General features: G+C 38.6%; 1 pseudogene; it reads right to left on the reverse strand.

The window, feature by feature from the left end:
- Positions 1-210: 210 nt before the first annotated feature.
- Positions 211-686, reverse strand: LOC114050333 (annotated as a pseudogene).
- Between the last annotated feature and the right edge of the window lie 16,631 nt (positions 687-17,317).

Below are 17,317 nucleotides of genomic sequence, written 5' to 3' on the forward strand. Positions count from 1 at the left end.
ACAGAGATAGCTGGATTTGGAGTAAGAGGACAAGGGTCTGTATTCTAATTCTGACACTGACTGCTTTTGTAACTTTGGGCAACTCTCCCATGGTTGTCAGTTTCCTCATCTGTAAATGAGAGCATTGTACCAGACGACCTTGGAGGGCCCTTTGAACTATGTATTTTTTTGCTTTAAATTTTGTTTTACTTAATCCAATTTAGTAAACAATCAATGTTTTCCACCAACTCGGGGTGCAGAAACTTTCACAGGCTTCACATTTTTTTTTAGTTTAGGTGCTGCTTTTGTAGGAGCCTTAGCAGCAGATGCATCCATCTTCTTGCTTGCTTGCTTAGCCTTTTTTTTGCTTCCTTGGCAGCCCTTATGGCTTGTTCTCAGGTCTTTGGAACTTCAAGTTTCTGGTTCCTCTTGGCCATTATATCAGCAAGAGAAGCCCCAGTGATGGCTCTCTGGAATTTAACAGGTTGGCGAGTTCTTTTCTTTTGACTCTCTTCTGACCGTCCCTTCTTGTGTTTTCTCCTATACAGGACAGTCGAATTGATTTGCAGGGGGTTCCTCTTTGAAAGGAATGCAGACTTGCATTTTGCATTCAAAAATTGGAAAACCTTCCAATCTGTGCAGGAGTAGCACCTCCTGTGACCCGGGTAGATCTTGTACTGGCTGATGCTGCACAGCTCAACCTTCATGGCTGCAAGTGAGAGAAAGATGGTGAAGAGGAAGAGTCAGCTATAAACTGATAATTACATAAACCAATTAAAGATCAGTGCACCTATGATCCCTACTTGGACCAATGGGCTGAAGAAGATTTTGGAAGGAAGGAAGGAAGGAAGGGAGGGAGGGAGGGAGGAAGGAAGGAAGGAAGGAAGGAAGGAAGGAGGGAGGGAGGGAAGAAGGGAGGGAGGGAGGAAGGAAGGAAGGGAGGGAGGGAGGAAGGGAGGGAGGGAGGAAGGAAGGAAGGCAGGGAGGAAGCAAGGAAGGGAGGGAGGGAGGAAGGAAGAATAGAGGGAGGGAGGAAGGAAGGAAGGAATTCCTGTTTGGGGTAATGGACAGTTTAAAATAAATTGCTTCTTTTGTGAGTAGTGTCTGCTTAGCTTTAATTAGAAATAATTGTTTCATTTATCTATATTTTCACTGAGCTTTTTAAAAGAATGTAGGAAAGGAGTGTATATCCTTATTGTTTTAAAGACCATTGTGCATGCTGAACACTGTCCCAATAAAGAGCAGAGAAACTTTGAAATGGGAAACTTTTGAAGACTGACCAATTGCCACTGAGATGATCAATGACCTGCTTTAAGTAAAGATATTGGTGAGAGTTCATGAATTATGGTTCTGAGTGGTGTTCTGGGGTGACTTTTACAGGGATCCACATATGAGTAGCACTGGAAGTACCACATCTTGTATGTGATCCCCTTCTAAAAGCTACCCACTGGGGACTCATCTGTTGGGGAATGGTTGAACAAATTATGCCATCCACACACAATGGAATGCTATTGGGCTGTAGGAAATGTATGGTTTAAGAAAAACCTGGGAAGACTTCTATGAACTGATGGAGAGTAGAGAGGACAAAACTGGGAGAATAATTTATAACAATCACATTGTAAATGCAACTTTGAATGACTTAACAACTCTAGTTAATGCCATGACAAACTGAAGTTCCAAAGGAATGTTGTTGAAGCCTGTTACCCCCTCCTAATAAGGAGATGATGAATTCTGGGTACAATATGAAGCATATATTTTTTGACATGGCCAATGTGAGGATTCATTTTGCCCGACTACACATATTTGTTCCAAGGGTTTTGTTTTTCTCATTTTTTCCATGGGGGTAGGGTAAGGGTAGAAGGAGAGATAATGCATTTTTATTAATTGAAAACCCCTCACAAAGGCTTTTATTATCAGGCAAATGAAGTGCGGCAGGGAATAAAAGTTAAGTGAAGAAGGCAAGATCATTGCCTTCTAGCCCTGTCCATATTCCTGCCTTTATTACAAATGTCTGCCATTAACAAACAAACTGGATTCTGGCCAGTGCAAACCTCCCTGTGTCCCCATTCTATGATCCAAATCACAATATCCTGGCTTTTTGCCAAGGGTGTTCTAGTCACAAGGAAGGGAGACCCAGTCATGAGAGTAGTGATGTTGTTGAGACCACATGGTCTCAGGATCCATTAAGGAATCATTTAATCTATAGTCTGCCATTCATGGAAAAAAGAAAAAAAATCCACAACAAAACCAACTAAACTCTTTCCAGTTGTATTAAGTTTCTCCTGGTAGCACATTTAACATGCATAATTTAATCAGTAAATAAGGAAAATGTAGCTTGATATAGGACATTGGAAACTGAATCTCCCAGGGCCTTGGGAAGGTGTCTGTTGAATGTGAGGAGTATCTCAGATAAAGAATGGATATTATTTCTACAAGGGGGCAAGGGACTTATTACTAGGAAATATTAAAGAATTTAATCCACATCTTTTTGCAAGATTGCCTTTTGCAAATATGCCTTCAGGCTTGTGTATATCATTTCTCATGTAAAAGATTTGCATATTATCCCAATATCATATATAGCCAAATAAACTGAAAAATCAGCTTATCATTTAAAGGGAAATTTTGTATGTAAATGTTTATTTAAACATTGCTGTGGAGATGATGCATGGGACAATAGATAGTGACTTAGAGTCAAGAATCCTCCCTCTGATACAAACAGGCTGTGTGACCCTGGGGAAGTCACTTAATTTTGCAATACTCCCAGACAACCTGCTAAGACTTTAAGTTACTGATGAGTTCTCTGATCTGCATTAATGGAAGGATTGTCACATTGTGAATCCCTCACAAAGATGAAATCACAGGTCCAAAATGAGGGGAAGAGTGTTGCTTTAAGAAGCCAAATGGTATGTGGTATAGGATCTAGAGCTTGAGAGGACCTTGAAAATAATCAAGTACAATTACCTTATTTTCAAGTGAGGAAACTGAAACAAAAAAAAAATAGGTCAAATGACTTGCCCTAAGTCGTACATTTAAATGGCAGACAGGATTTATATCTAGGTCCTGTAAGCGCAAATCCATTGATCTTTCTAATTCATAATGTAGCCTATAATGTACAGATAACAAGTCAAATGGAACTACTACATGCTATCACTAATAATATTTATCAATAATAGTAGTCCATATGTAATAATTAGCTAACATTTACATAATGCTTTAAGGTTTACAAACCATTTACATATAATATCTCATCTAATCTTCACAATAACCTTATAAAATAGGTGCTATTATTATCCTTAAATTTTACAGATCAGGAAACTGAGGCTGAAAGGGTGAGTTTTCGAGAGTCATGTAGTTAATATGCATTACTAAAGTACATTAATACATTTCTTTCACTTAATCCTCACATACAATGTAATTTTTTCTTTGTTTGTTTGTTTGTTTTATAATTTGTTAGTTTGAACCTAGATGGGCCTTGAGTCTGGCTGGCCCAGAATGGCAATTATAAAACTATTATTTAAGTGTTTACTGAGACCTATTTTAATAAATGGAAGCCAGATGGTCTTGATCTAAATCTTTAATTACCACCTTTTATCATCAATACCTCTTGGGTTTGTCCGTAGACAAAGTCACTGCCATGCCTAGCAGCTGGTAGGGTAAGGATTACAGTCTGGGAAATGAAATAAAGGATATATTGAGGAAGGGAAGGTCTTCCTGCCAAGCTCCTTAGCTCAAGGAACTAGTAAGGAGATAGAGAAGCTAACCCCAGGGGAGAGGGAAAGATTTGAACCCAGGTACTAGGAAGGAATCCATGCCTGCAAAGGGTATGAACTCTGGGTCCAAGAATAGAGCTAGAACTGGTGACACCTCTCCCTGGAGCCCTCCGATGATGGAACAGAGACCACTCTAGTCCAGTTCCTGGAGGGCTTAACCCTGGATGGTGGCAAGAAGGAAACTCATAGTAGGCTCAAGAATTTGCTAGCTGTGTCAGAAGTTACATGAAGGCCAGGAATATCTTACTTTTTTTATTTGTGTTCCTAGTGTCTGGCACAGAGTAGGTTCTTATGAAATTATCATTCATTCATTCATCTCATTCATCTATTATTGTCCCCATTTTGCAGATGAGGAAACTAAACCCAAGAAAGGGTAAGTGACTTTCTAAAGATCATACAGCTGGGAAATGTCTGAAATAGGAATTAAACTCTGGTTTCCTGACCCAAAGTTCATCACCCTATCCATTATGCTGCTCAACTTCCTGGATTGCCCCCAAACTCCACAGAATTTTGCTTATGCCTCATCATGCAGTAGAAGTGACCCTGCATTCAAGCCCTATGAGATTCTGCTATGGTGGAATGGTTTTGAGTATGACCCAAACTGTCTGCAGTTAAAGAACTAGCCCAGCTAAGTATGGCTTATCATCAATGGCCAACCACTCAATGATGAACTTTTTGGCCATGGCAACCAATCAGTGAAAGCAAAGGACATTGGAAGTAAGGGATATGAGACCCCAGTAACTCTGCTACAATGGAATTGCCATTCTTCTAATCCCTCAGTTCTCTGAAATGTGCTTTCAATGTGATCTCAGGTTATCTTTGACATTTATTCTTTACTCATAATTTATATATCATGCCAAAATTGTGTGAAGAGAGGCATCAGTCAGTCAACGAATATTCATTAAGCACTTACTGAGTGCTGGGGCACTGTGCTAAGTAAGCACTAAGTATACAAATAAAGACACAGATATGGTCTCTGCTCTCACTGGTCTCATGTTCTAACAGGAAAGACTCTACTCAAACAACCATGTACATATAAGATATATACAAGTTAAATAGAAAGCAATCTCAGAGGGAAATGACTAGCAGCTGAGAAGACAAAAAGAGCATTTGAGGGTGGAATTTGAGCTGAGTTTTGAAGGTAGCCAAGGAAACTAAGGCAGAGGTTAGGAAGATTATTCCAGACCCTGCTGAGGAGCATAACGAGTGTGGTATGCATTATCTCAGAAGCTCTAGCTATTGTGACCTATGCTGCACTGAAAAGATACAAATACTGTCAAGTAAAAAGGAAAGATCACCAGAAAGAGAAGGAGACATCCATGGGATCCTATAAGAAGAAAGGATGTTATTTCTTTTTTCCCATCACCAAAGAGATTGGCCAATTCAGCCATTCAACTCAATAAACTTTCACTTGGAGTCGATTCATTGGCTCTGTGCCTTATTAATGTTTGTCATAACTATAGGCAAGGAGCAGCTATCACACAGAAGAATTCCTCACCAACAGCAAAGGTCATGTTGATTTATTAGCCATTTCTGCATTTCTCATAGCAGAAATTGTTAGGACAATATTGGAATAAAAAAAAGAAAAGAAAAGAAAAGAAAATTCAAGAAATTAAGCATCCGTGTAAAACACAATCCATGCTTAGACAATAGAGGGATAATCAAATGAGTTTTTGTTCAGTTCTATAAATAGATGTAAGTCTGAGACAAATAGCCCCAACACCAGGTTTCATTGAAATGAACAGAACGCTGCTAAGGCAATATAGCAAAGAGGCACTAACTTATAGCCCCACTCCCAGAAAGCCAGATCAGACCTCCAGGAATATCTCTCACCCAGCTGGCCACAGCTACCAGTTATTCCTTGGACTTAGTCAAGAAACATCAGTTTCATGGCACAGTTAGAAGTCTAAGACAGGAGATGTGGTGAAGTCAAGAGACCACTGAGAGTTCACCTCATATCAATTCCCTGTCCCTGTACTAAGCTACTAGGGGCCCAAGGCTTTTGTGGTGCTTATCAGATGGCCGAGTTTCCCACTCCCATACAGACACCTGGTTTGCCCTTCCTCTCTCTTGCCCTCACCTCCCCTTCAAAATCGGGCTATCCAGTACTCCATTCCACCAAAGTCCTACTTTTTACCAGGTAACTACTGGTATTATACTGTAGGAATAGAGACTGGGCCTGTGATTACCCTGGGAGAGGGAATTCCCTGCATGAGGACACTTCCTCTCTCAATTCCAGTCTGCATCTTTTCTGCAATTTTATTATTTCTGAAAGTTTTCCAGAGCACTGAGAAGTTAGGAGGCTTGCCCAGGGTTACTCAGTGTGCATCAAAGGTAGAACTGGAACTCTGGTCCTTTGGGCTTGGAGGTGACCACTCTGTAATGTAGTTACCCATGCCATTTCTTACGAGTAACATATTTGAGTTTATTTTTAAATTACATTTTATTTTTTCAATCAGTAAAAACCTGACTTCTCTGTCTTTCCCTAAACCCCAGCACCCACTGAGAATGAAGGAAAAACAAACATGTTTTGTTACAAACATGTATAGTCAAGCAAAACAAATTTCCACATTGGTCATGTCCAAATATCTATTTATCTCTCTATCTGTCTACCTATCTGTCTGTCTGTCTGTCTGTCTGTCTATCTATATCTCACATTCTACACTCTGAATTCTTTACCTCTCTATGAGGAGGTGAGTAGCTTGCTTCATCATTAGTCCTCTGGGGTCTTGCTTGGTCATTATACTGATTAGAATTCCTAATTTTTTCATAGTTGCTTATCTTTACCATACTATTGTCTTTCTACAAATTATTCTTCTGGTTACATTTATTTCATTCTGTGTTAGTTCACTTAAGTCCTCCTAGTTTTCTCTGAAACCATCCCCTTTATTGTTACTTACAGCACAGTGGTATTCCATCACATTGATATACCATAATTTCTTTAGCCATTCCCCAGTTTATGAGCACCCCCTCAGAATTTCATACTTTGTTACCTCAGAAAGAAGTATAAATATTTTTCTAGGTCTCTGGGATTTGTTTTGCTTATAACAATCTATCTTCCCTCTTGCTCATTTTCTTTTTTCCCTCCTTTCCCTGTTGAGTGAAATGTATTTTTGTATATGAGTGTGTGTATATATCTTCCCTGCTTTGACTAATTCAGATGAGAGTGAGGCTCAGGTATTAGCTGGTCCTCCCATCTCCTTATCTTTTTTTTTGTATAGACTTGTACTTATGTACCCTCCTTGTTGTTCGGTTGTTTCAGTCATGTCCAGCTCTTCATGACCCCATTTGGGGTTTTCTCAGCAAAGATACCAGAATGATTTTCCTCCAGCTCATTTTACAGATGTGGAACTGAATCAAATAGGGTTAAGTGACTTGCCCAGCATCACACAACTAGTAAGTGTCTGAGGCCAGAATAGAATTCAGAATGATGAGTCTTTCTGATTCCAGGCCCAGCATTCTATCCATTATGCCACCTAGCTGCTTGTACTCTTCATAAGTGAGATAATTTTACCTAACATCCTTTTCCTTTCCTGTCACCAGTGTATTTCTCTTTCCCTCCATTCCTATTCTGCTTTTATTATCATCAAGATGCAACATAATCACTCCCAGACCCTCTGTCTAATTAGTCTCCTATGACCTGTAATGATGATAAGGATTATATTAGACACAAATGTCATCTCCCCATATTAGAACCTAAGTATTTTAATCCTCATTTAGTCTTTATTTGTTTGTGTTTACTTTTCTTGTTTCTCAACCCCTATGTTTGTATTTCAAAGTTTCTACATAGCTCTGGTCTTTTCACCAGGAATGCTTGGAAGTCCTTTATTTCATTAAAGGTACATAGCCCCCCCCCCAAAAAAGATAACACTCAGTTTTCTTGGGTAAGTTATTCTTAAATACATATATCCTATGCATTCTGAAATATTATATTCCTATCTCTGCACTTTTTTATGAGGATGGCTACTAAATTATGTGTGAACCTGATTGGTTTCTCAATTTAATTCTTTCTGGCTGATTTCAGTATGTTTTCCATTGACCTGGAATCTCTGGATCATATATTTGAATTTAGACCATGGTTCTAGAGACAGTACCTCAAGCAAGAGGTCGCATTTTCTGAAGGACCATGCTGTTAGGCACTGAACATTAGGGCCACCTACAGACGAAAGATGCCCAATGGTACTTTATTCTAAGAGTGAGGTAGTCTGGCTCCAGAGCAAATAGATGCAGCAGTGAAAGTTAGCAAGAGTGACATGTGTTCTTTGGTTCTTTGGGTACTTTCTTTCTGTGCTTTAATAGCCTCAGGAGAAACTGAAACTATTAAAGTAGTTATTAAGAAGGGGAAGTTGATGAGCTGGAGAAGATTAGGCAGCAGATCAGTAATCAGTATCAACACCAAGTTGTTTTCACTTTTGCTGAGCTTAGGTTACTAGGCTGTTCCTTAATTAAGTATGTGCTTTTTGCTAGATCTGCCCATGGTTCTGAAGATTCTATTATTGTTCATGTATCAGATAATTTTTTTTCTTTTTTTTTTTAATCAAAGTTTCCACTTAAAAGAAAGCACAAGGATGAATCATTATAAAAAGCTTGGATGTCTTAAATATGCATATAAACTGAGATAAGAAGCTTCCAGGGTAGGTAGAAAAGACATTTGGGCTACAGTTTAGGTGTTTCTGGGTGATGCAGTAATTTTTTCAGGCCACCAGAGAGACATTTTGCCAATGATTGCTGGAGTGAATGGTGCAGACCTTTCCAAAAGCACATAGCAGGAAGTAGCTTTTGCCCTAAGAGACTCTGGCTCAAATTCTATACTCCACATTTGTGTACAAGAGCTGGATATTCAGGATAGCAAAATTCACCCTTATCTATTTCTTCATTGTTGATGCCACAGTGCTAGGAAAGCCTTCCCATGGAATTGACACAAATATGTGAAACCAAGAGCCATTTCCCAATAAATGAGTGGTCAAAGAAAGATTAAAAAACAAATATAAACAAAGTATTTTCAAAAGAAGAAATACAAAGCATCAACAACCATATGAAAAAAATGCTCTAAATCACCAAAATGAGAAATGCAAATGAAGAGAACTTTGAGGTTCCGCTTCTTACCCATCAAATTGACAAATATAATAATATAAGGTAGAAATAGTCAATATTGAAGGACCATGGGAAAAGTTACCCTGACACACTGTTGATATAGTTGTTAATTGGTACAAATGATCTGAAATATAATTTAAAATTACATAAGAAAAAATAATAAATTGTTCATTTCTATCTCAGGGTGCCAATACTGAGCATATATTCCTTATAAATCAAAGCCTTAGGAGGAAATGTCCCACTTACGAAAAACTATTCATAGAATCACTTCTTGTAATACCCCAGAGTAGAAACAAAATAGACATCCATTGATTGGTAAATGACTGGAAAAAAAAGTATTGTTTAAATGTAACATAATCACATCATAAGAAATTGTTACATATAAGGAATAAAAATATGAAGAGTTTAGAGAAATTTTAGAAGATTTCATGATATGATGCAGGTCAAAAAAGCAGAATCAAGAGAATAATATCCAAAATGAACTTGAACGTACATAGGAAAACAAGACTAATGATGGAATAAATTATTAAATTAAAAAGCCCTCATCATGTGCTAGGCATTCTGCTAAGCTCTGGAGATACAAAAAAAAAAAATGATCCAAACAATTCATACACTTAAGGAGTTCCATTCTAATGGTGAACAGGATATGCAAATAAATATGCATATACAAGACAAATACGGAATACATAAGATATAATCTCAGAAGGGAAGGCATTAGTATGTGGGGGAACTAGAAAAGTTTCTTACAAAAGATGGAGTTTGAGCTGAGATTTGAAGGAGGTCAGAGAAGCTAAGAGATGTGAGTGAGAAGGGAGTGTGTGACAGTCATGGGGCCCAGAGACAAAGATGGAGTGTCCAGTGCAAAGGAACAAGTTTGCCAATATAGTCATACCATACAGTTGGTAGGGAGGGTGAAAGTAAGAAGGAGCCCACTTATGAGGAATGATAAATACCAAACAGGAGACTTCATATTTGATTCTGGAGGATTAAAAGCCACTGGAATTTAGCAAATAATATCATGATCAGACCTAATTCCAGACAGCTGCTGATGAAATGGATCACTCTCCTTTCGATGGTAAAGTGGTAGACAAATGGTGCTGAATATAATACAGGATATAGGGAGTAGACAACAAGCTCATTTGTGTGTCTTCACTGTTTTCCTTGTTCATAAAGAAGCAATCTGTAACAGTGGTGAAGGGGGAGAAATTATTGGGAAATGATAGTGATATGAAAAAAATGCATTGATCAAATCTTTCTTTAAAAAAATCTATCCATATGGTCAATTTGCTTCCACATTTTAGGACGTTGGTGCCACGGAACTTTTTTTTTTTATGAGAGGGTGACTTTTAAATTGTGATATTCTTCTCATATCTCTCCTCTCAATGGTTGAATTGAAATACCATGCCATTTTGTGATTGAAATCACTGTTTTGAAAAGTCCTACAAATGAAAGAAATCAAGATGTCCCCAATAATAAAAATACATTGAAGAAAAAATAACTAGCATGCAATTTGGATACGTTTATTGTTTATTATAGGCTTTAGCAACAACTGTGTCTGGCTTTGGGAATGAGCATTTCTCATCAAAGAAAAATAAAATTCTGCAAGTATACAAACTGGATACAGTGGCATCTTTTATTTGGTCTGCACTATAAACATTTTTAATAAATTACTTGCTAATATAATTATTTGCTAAATAGGTACCACAAAAAGGAAAGAGAGTCAGGAGGCATCTAACAAGATCTTTTGGAAAGATCCCATGATGGTATAAAAACCATTGTTGGTTCCTGCTTTCTACGTGACCACAGATGGAAACAATAATTGCTTAGACGATAAATGTCTATACAATATTTGGTCTTCATTAATTAGGCCTGACTTAGGATTTTGTTGAAGACTGGCAAAGTTCTTTCCTCTCAATACCTTTGTAAGATAATTAATGTAAGTGTTATCAGCTCCATTTTACAGGTGAGAAAACTGAGGCTCTTAGAGGTTAAATGACTTCTAGTACTCTTTCCAGAACACAACAGTGTCTAATTTTTATTTTATTTTATTTTTCACTAGAGCTATGATTTCTTAGGCATACAGACTTCCCTGTGAATAATTCCTTCTACCAGTCTGATAAGTGACTTCTCCAGAGTCACAACATTGGTTGTTGTTGTTGTTGCTATTTTTGGTGGTGGTGGTGGTGGTGGTGGTGGTGGTGGTGGTGGTGGTGGTGGTGGTGGTAGTGGTGGTGGTGGTGGTAGTGGTGGTCCTTCCTTTTCGAAGAAGACCAATGACATCTAAATGTACCAGAGAGAGAAGCTGAACCTAGCTCTCTCTGTCCAATACTACCTCCCATCTAGAATCATTAGATTATAAAACTACAGTATTTTCACTCACATACCCTTATCTATCTTTTTTTTTTTTTAACTCTAAAAGCTATTGTTTCTTAAGTAGAGCCTTCTAGGGTAGAGCCAGATTAAGTTGATGAGATTAAAGGAGTGAGGCTTTTCCAGGGACTTTGCAACTCCCAGTTGAGGGAATAGCATGCCCATTAACAACTTTTTAAGTGGACTGGCTCATATTATAGTAGACAGAATGCACTCCTTTCTTCTGGGACTATTAGAGGTATCTGGGGGCAGCTAGGTGGCACAGTGAATAGAATGATGGGCCTGGAGTTACAAAGACCTGAGGTCAAATCCAGCCTCAGACACTTGCTGGGTGACCTTGGGCAAGTCACTTAACCCCTGTTTGCTTCAGTCTCCTCAACTGTAAGAAGGGGGAATAATAACATCTACCTCCTAGGGTTGTGGTGAAGATTAAATGAGGTAATATTTGTGAAGTGCTTAGCACAGTTCCTGCCATATTTTTGTTGTGATATTGTTTAGTCATTTCAGTGACGTCCAACCTTGTGACCTCATTTGGGGTTTTCTTGGCAAAAAATGCTGGAGTGGTTTGCCATCATCTTCTCCAGTTCATTTTACAGATGAGAAAACTGAGGTAAACAGGGTTAAGTGACTTGCCCAGAGTCACACAGCTGGTGTCTGAGGCCAGATTTGAACTCAGGTACTCCTGACATTGGGGCTGGCACTCAGTCCGCTGTGCCATCTTGCTGTCCTATATACCTGGCTCTATAATAGGCTCTGAATAAATGTTTGTCCCTTTCCTTCATCCTTGTTAAAGGCAGCTAAGAGTCTCTCAGTGGCAGTATCAGAGTGGTGGTGATAGTGGGTGGAAGAGCCCTACTATGGGATCTGCTAATGGCAACTTGGAAAAGGTGGGGCAGAAGTAGATTGACCTTCCACGTTAATTGAATAATATCACCCAGGAGTTGACAGTGGTGGAGCCTTTCAACCATATGGACCCCAGGAGTCAATAGGATCATATGACACAGTTTCCTAAGTATAAGGGAGAAAGATTTTTTTTTTTTTGTGCAATGCCAAGTTCTAAGAACTTCAATTTCTAAAGGCAGAAAGAGAATGAAGAAAGGAAAGATACAAGTGTATAAACACTTACTATATGCCCAGCACTGTCTTAAGTGCTTTATAAATGGTATCTTATTTTATCCTCGCAACAATCCTGGAAGATAGATACAATTTTTTCCCATTTTGCAGTTGAAGAAACTGAGGCAGTCAGATGTTGAGTGACTTTCTTAGAATTACACAGCTAGTAAATGTGAGGCCAGATTTGAACTTAGGTCTTCTTGACTATAGACCCAGTGATCCATCCAGCATACCACCTACTTGTTTCATTTTTAGGATCAAAATTTCTGTCCTATCTTCTTACACCTCACGCCCTCCCCCACTTCACACACACACATACACACACACACACACACACACATACATACACACACACACAGAACTATTTAATCCATTGGCACTGACCTTTTTATTCCTCAATCAAGACTCATTATCTTCCTAGAACCTCCCCTTGTTCCTCACTTCCTTCTTGCCTTTGTGTAGCTTGTGTATTTGCAGTTATTTACACTTAGTCCTCCCTGTTAGACTGTGAACTCCTCAAGGGCAGAAACTGCCTTTTGCCTCTTTTTGTATCCCTTGTGCTTAGCACAATGCCAGGCTTTGTAGGTAAGTGCTTAAAAATATTTGTTGACTGTCTGATTGACTGATTTCTTTGGTATAGAGAACCCAATGAGGAAACTTCCTCTAAACATAGATCAGCACTGTTCTGCCACTGAAAATCTTGGAGTGTTGCCTAGAGCACTGAGAATGTATTCAGGGTTACACAGCCACCATGTGCAAGAACCCAGTCAGGTTTTCCTCACTTTGAGCCTGGCTCTCAGTCAACTACTCCACATTACCTATCTTACTCACTATGACTCCTTTTAAAAATATGCCATAAATATATATACTGAGGGAGGTAATAACATAATTTGTGAAAGCTCCCCTTAATACTAGTCTCAGATACGATCCCTCCTGGGCTATTGTGAAAACCTTAAATCACAGTATATGATTTCAATTTGTTAAAGTCTGTGTTTACACTGAGTTCTTTGTGGGGATCTAATTGGAGAAGGGGTGATTTTCTACAAAGCTGTTGAACATGAAATATTATAGTTATACAGAAAATTGACACAATACGTATTTAAATTTCTGTGATCCTATTGGTCAAAACTACTTAATTCTCAATGACAATACAAATTCTGGTGGTACCCTGACATTGAAAAATATGATTTATCTGTAAACTAGATAAAATCAGTTGGGAAATATTTGTGTGAGATCTTCATTAATCTTGTGACGGCCTTGGACTTGGAGAATTGAGGTCTAGTCCTAGTTCTTCACTAACTGTGTGGAGTTCCACAACTGTGTTGGGCTCATCACCTTGCTCCTCTGAGTCTCAGTTACTTCATCTGGAAAATGAAAATGTTGTTTAGATAAATCTCTAAAGCCCCTTTCAATTTGAATTTTCGATCGTTCTCAGGCCATTAAATGATTCTGCTATCAAACTACGCAGTGGAATGCATGAAGGGAACAGGGTATCTTGCAAAAGAAGGTAGCCATCAGCAACTCTTGTTTGGATTAAGAGATGAGGGGAGTCCTACCAAATTTTCGTTTGGAAAATCTGCCATAATTACTTCCTTCTGAGTCAGTCAAGCTCTCCAGAGAATCTCCGAACCTTACAGAAAATGTCTGAGGGATAGATTTACTTTCATAGTTCTTTTTAACTTGCTATCACATAGGGTGATTCAGTGCAAGACTCACTGTCCCAATTTTGTAACAAATTGCTCAATGAAAAGAAATATCCTCACATCTTCAGGACCCTTGTGGCTCCTAGCTTCTCAAAAGTGATAGCATCAACTCTGACTGAAAATCTTTCTGCTCTCATGATTCCCATAAGATTGTTTGTGTCCACATCTTCATATCAGTGTCAGAAAAATGTACCCATGAGAAGTATTTGCTCTCTCCTTGGATGTCTAAGGAGGCAGCAAAGTCTTCTGCTAGACAGAACTCAAAAGAAAGGGTTTTTGTTGCTGACAGATAGATTATAAAGGCAAGAATATGGGAGGATGGAGAAAAATGACCTTGTCTCCTTGAATTAGCCGTAATTCTTGCTCACGTGAATTTGCATGCCAATCAAAGAAGGAAATGGTAGTAAGCTGTAATTTGTAACTTCAGCATATATACATCTCTATGAGGGGGTGGTTGTCTCTAAAATGATCCTTTAGAAAATATAGGGGGGTTATTGGATTATTTCAAGGAATTTCCAACCATAGTAGTTTATAATGTAGTCATCCATGCTACATAAGACGAAAACAAAAAAAAGAGGATATACTTAATTTCAGCCAGGGACACATTTACTGGCTTTTGTTCAGCTGTTTTTACTCTAGGTGAGGTGGCTCCTATACTTGGCTTTAGATAGAAAAGCTGTTTGACTACTCTTGTCAGGGAAAGGTTTTCTAGTCACCACACCTTAATAAAAAGGATCTGCCAATCAGCAGAAGGCCTTGAAAAGCTGAAACCCAGGAGAAGATATCAGAGAGTATTTCAGTGGACATGAGGCATTCAGATGGCAGTTCAAAGCCCAGCAAAACTAGAATACCCAATTTAGAGAAAACGTACCCAGAGGAGACATGTCCCAAAGAAGAGCAGAGGAATTCAGTTTGATGATATCACCAGAAGATATTAGCAGCCTTACAACATCAGAGGTGCAAGTTATTCTTACCACTTAGGTTCCTAGGGTGTCCCATTTCACACTTGTTTCCTGGTCAGATGTGCTTCTTATGTGTGTATGTGTATTCCATACCTGTTCTCTTCTCTGATCATATGTCTCTCTCTCTCTCTCTCTCTCTCTCTCTCTGTCTGTCTTTCTGTCTCTATTTAGTTACAGCTTAGGTCTAAGCTCAAGTCTACAGTTTTTCTGACAAGGAAGAATAGGATAATATTCAATCTATAACATGAATCAGATATGGGACAGGTATTTTATTCTTACATACAAAAGAAATGCCAAACACAAAAGTCTGATAGCTCTTATTAGCAGAGACACAAAACAAAATTCAGTAACTTACCTTGTAATTACTGCTACAGTCTTCTGGAACACCATTACTCAAATCTCGTCAGAATATAAAACAGTTTATAGTACTGCTTATTAGGCAGTTTATATTTCACCTTGACTCTGCAATATCTAAACACCTATCAGTGACATGTCTGCCAGTAAAATGGCCAAGCTTGAACTGATCCTGTAGTCAGTCACTGGCCCCTGTGGTGCAGAAGCTTCCCCTGGTAAGAATCTACTTCACTCATTGAACCCAGGTCCTGTGGACCTCTGCAACTCACAAGGTTACCTCCAAAACTAAAAAATGTCTATCTGGGTATTCACCTATGATCAGGAAAGAACAAACACAAAAGCAGAAAAGGCAATCAGAAGCCCAGGTGAAAACTTTCTTAGTTGACTCCCACTTTGCTGCACTAACTGTCACCTGAGTAATATCATCATATATCATGATGGTGAAAAGCCAATCCTTCCCCCCTCTCACTGAAAGGCTCTGAGTTACATGATTCAATCTGGAGGGTTGAAAGAAATGAGAGCCTCCCAGGAGCTCTTCTCTTTTAACTAACACAACATTGTGCCATTGTTATAGGGTGAGGGAAGGACCAAGGGAACACTTGGGATTTACCAAGTCATACTAAAATACCAAGTTCTATGAGCACTGTGCCATCACGTGGCCATTGGGGAGTTTGTCATCTCCAATATGACCAAGTGCTGAATCACACATATCTCTGAAATCCCAGTATTTTCCAGGGAAGCTCGTGATACATGATCCCACATATGGCCCCCATGGTCCCACGCTACTTCGGTTTATATGCTTTTAGACTGGCACGCGTTCTAAGTTGTTCCTCACAGAGTGGTTTCTTGGATGCAAAATTATTACAGAACTGATTAATTTCACTACAGTCTGTTTCTGTGCTAGCAAACTTCAGTATATTTGCTCCAGCGACTACACTACGTTCACATTCAAAGTAATCTAGTTGATCATTTGCAGTAACAAGCACATATCAAAAATAAACCCAATCATGCTTCCAGTTAGGAAGTAGCTTCAACCTCCTATGAACATAAACTTGGAAATTGATCATGCGAAACACTTGTTAAAAGCCTTGAACTCTCAGGATTCTTAGACTTTAGACTTTTGTTTGTTTGTTTCGGAGGCAATTGGGGTTCAGTGACTTCCCCAGAGTTACACAGCTAGTAAATATCTGAGGCCAGATTTGAACTCAGGTTCCCCATGACTCAATCCGCTGTACCACCTAGCTGCCCTTGATCATTAGACTTTAAAATCTTTGAGATTATTGAAGGATCACAGAGTAAGAGTTAAAAGAGACCCTAAAGGTCAGGTTCAATCATCTCATTTTATCAGCCATGTAGAAAACACTGTACATAGTAGTTTTAAAAATAATAAATTCCATTTGACTTTTAAATCTATTTTTTTAAATATACCTACTGTAAATAAAACTTAGTTTTCAAATTTAGGTACTATACCATCTAACATTGAAAAACTACTGCGAGGTCCAAAGGGGTCAGGGTACTGTACCCATCCCCTTTTTCACCAAATGGGCCTTTTGCTCTAGACTCATACACACAGGTTAAGTTCGGGACAGTCCTAGGGAAGCCTAACTTCTAATGAGAAGGGAATCAAGCTCCCCTTTGATCATATTTTCTGGCTTGTTAATCACTTACTGTGGCATCTGAGGACAAAATATTAAAGCTTAGGTCTTGGGCCAATGTGAAAGTATCCTTACAGTGGGGAATATTCAATGTATGATACACTCAGGTAATGTGAGAAGTATTATATTCCAGCAAACAAAAGAAATACTAATGGACAAAAAAGTTTCATAGTATATACTAATGGAATAATTTAACACAGAGTTTACTAACAACTTGTAATTACTGGCACAATCTCCTGAGAGGCTGATAATTTCAATCCCATCATAATATAAAGCAATTTTTAGGACTGCGATTAGTCAATAATAACTATTTCTTA

Source organism: Vombatus ursinus, unplaced genomic scaffold (genome assembly GCF_900497805.2).
Source record: "Vombatus ursinus unplaced genomic scaffold, bare-nosed wombat genome assembly UNPS02014799.1, whole genome shotgun sequence".
In the NCBI taxonomy this organism is placed as follows: domain Eukaryota; kingdom Metazoa; phylum Chordata; class Mammalia; order Diprotodontia; family Vombatidae; genus Vombatus; species Vombatus ursinus.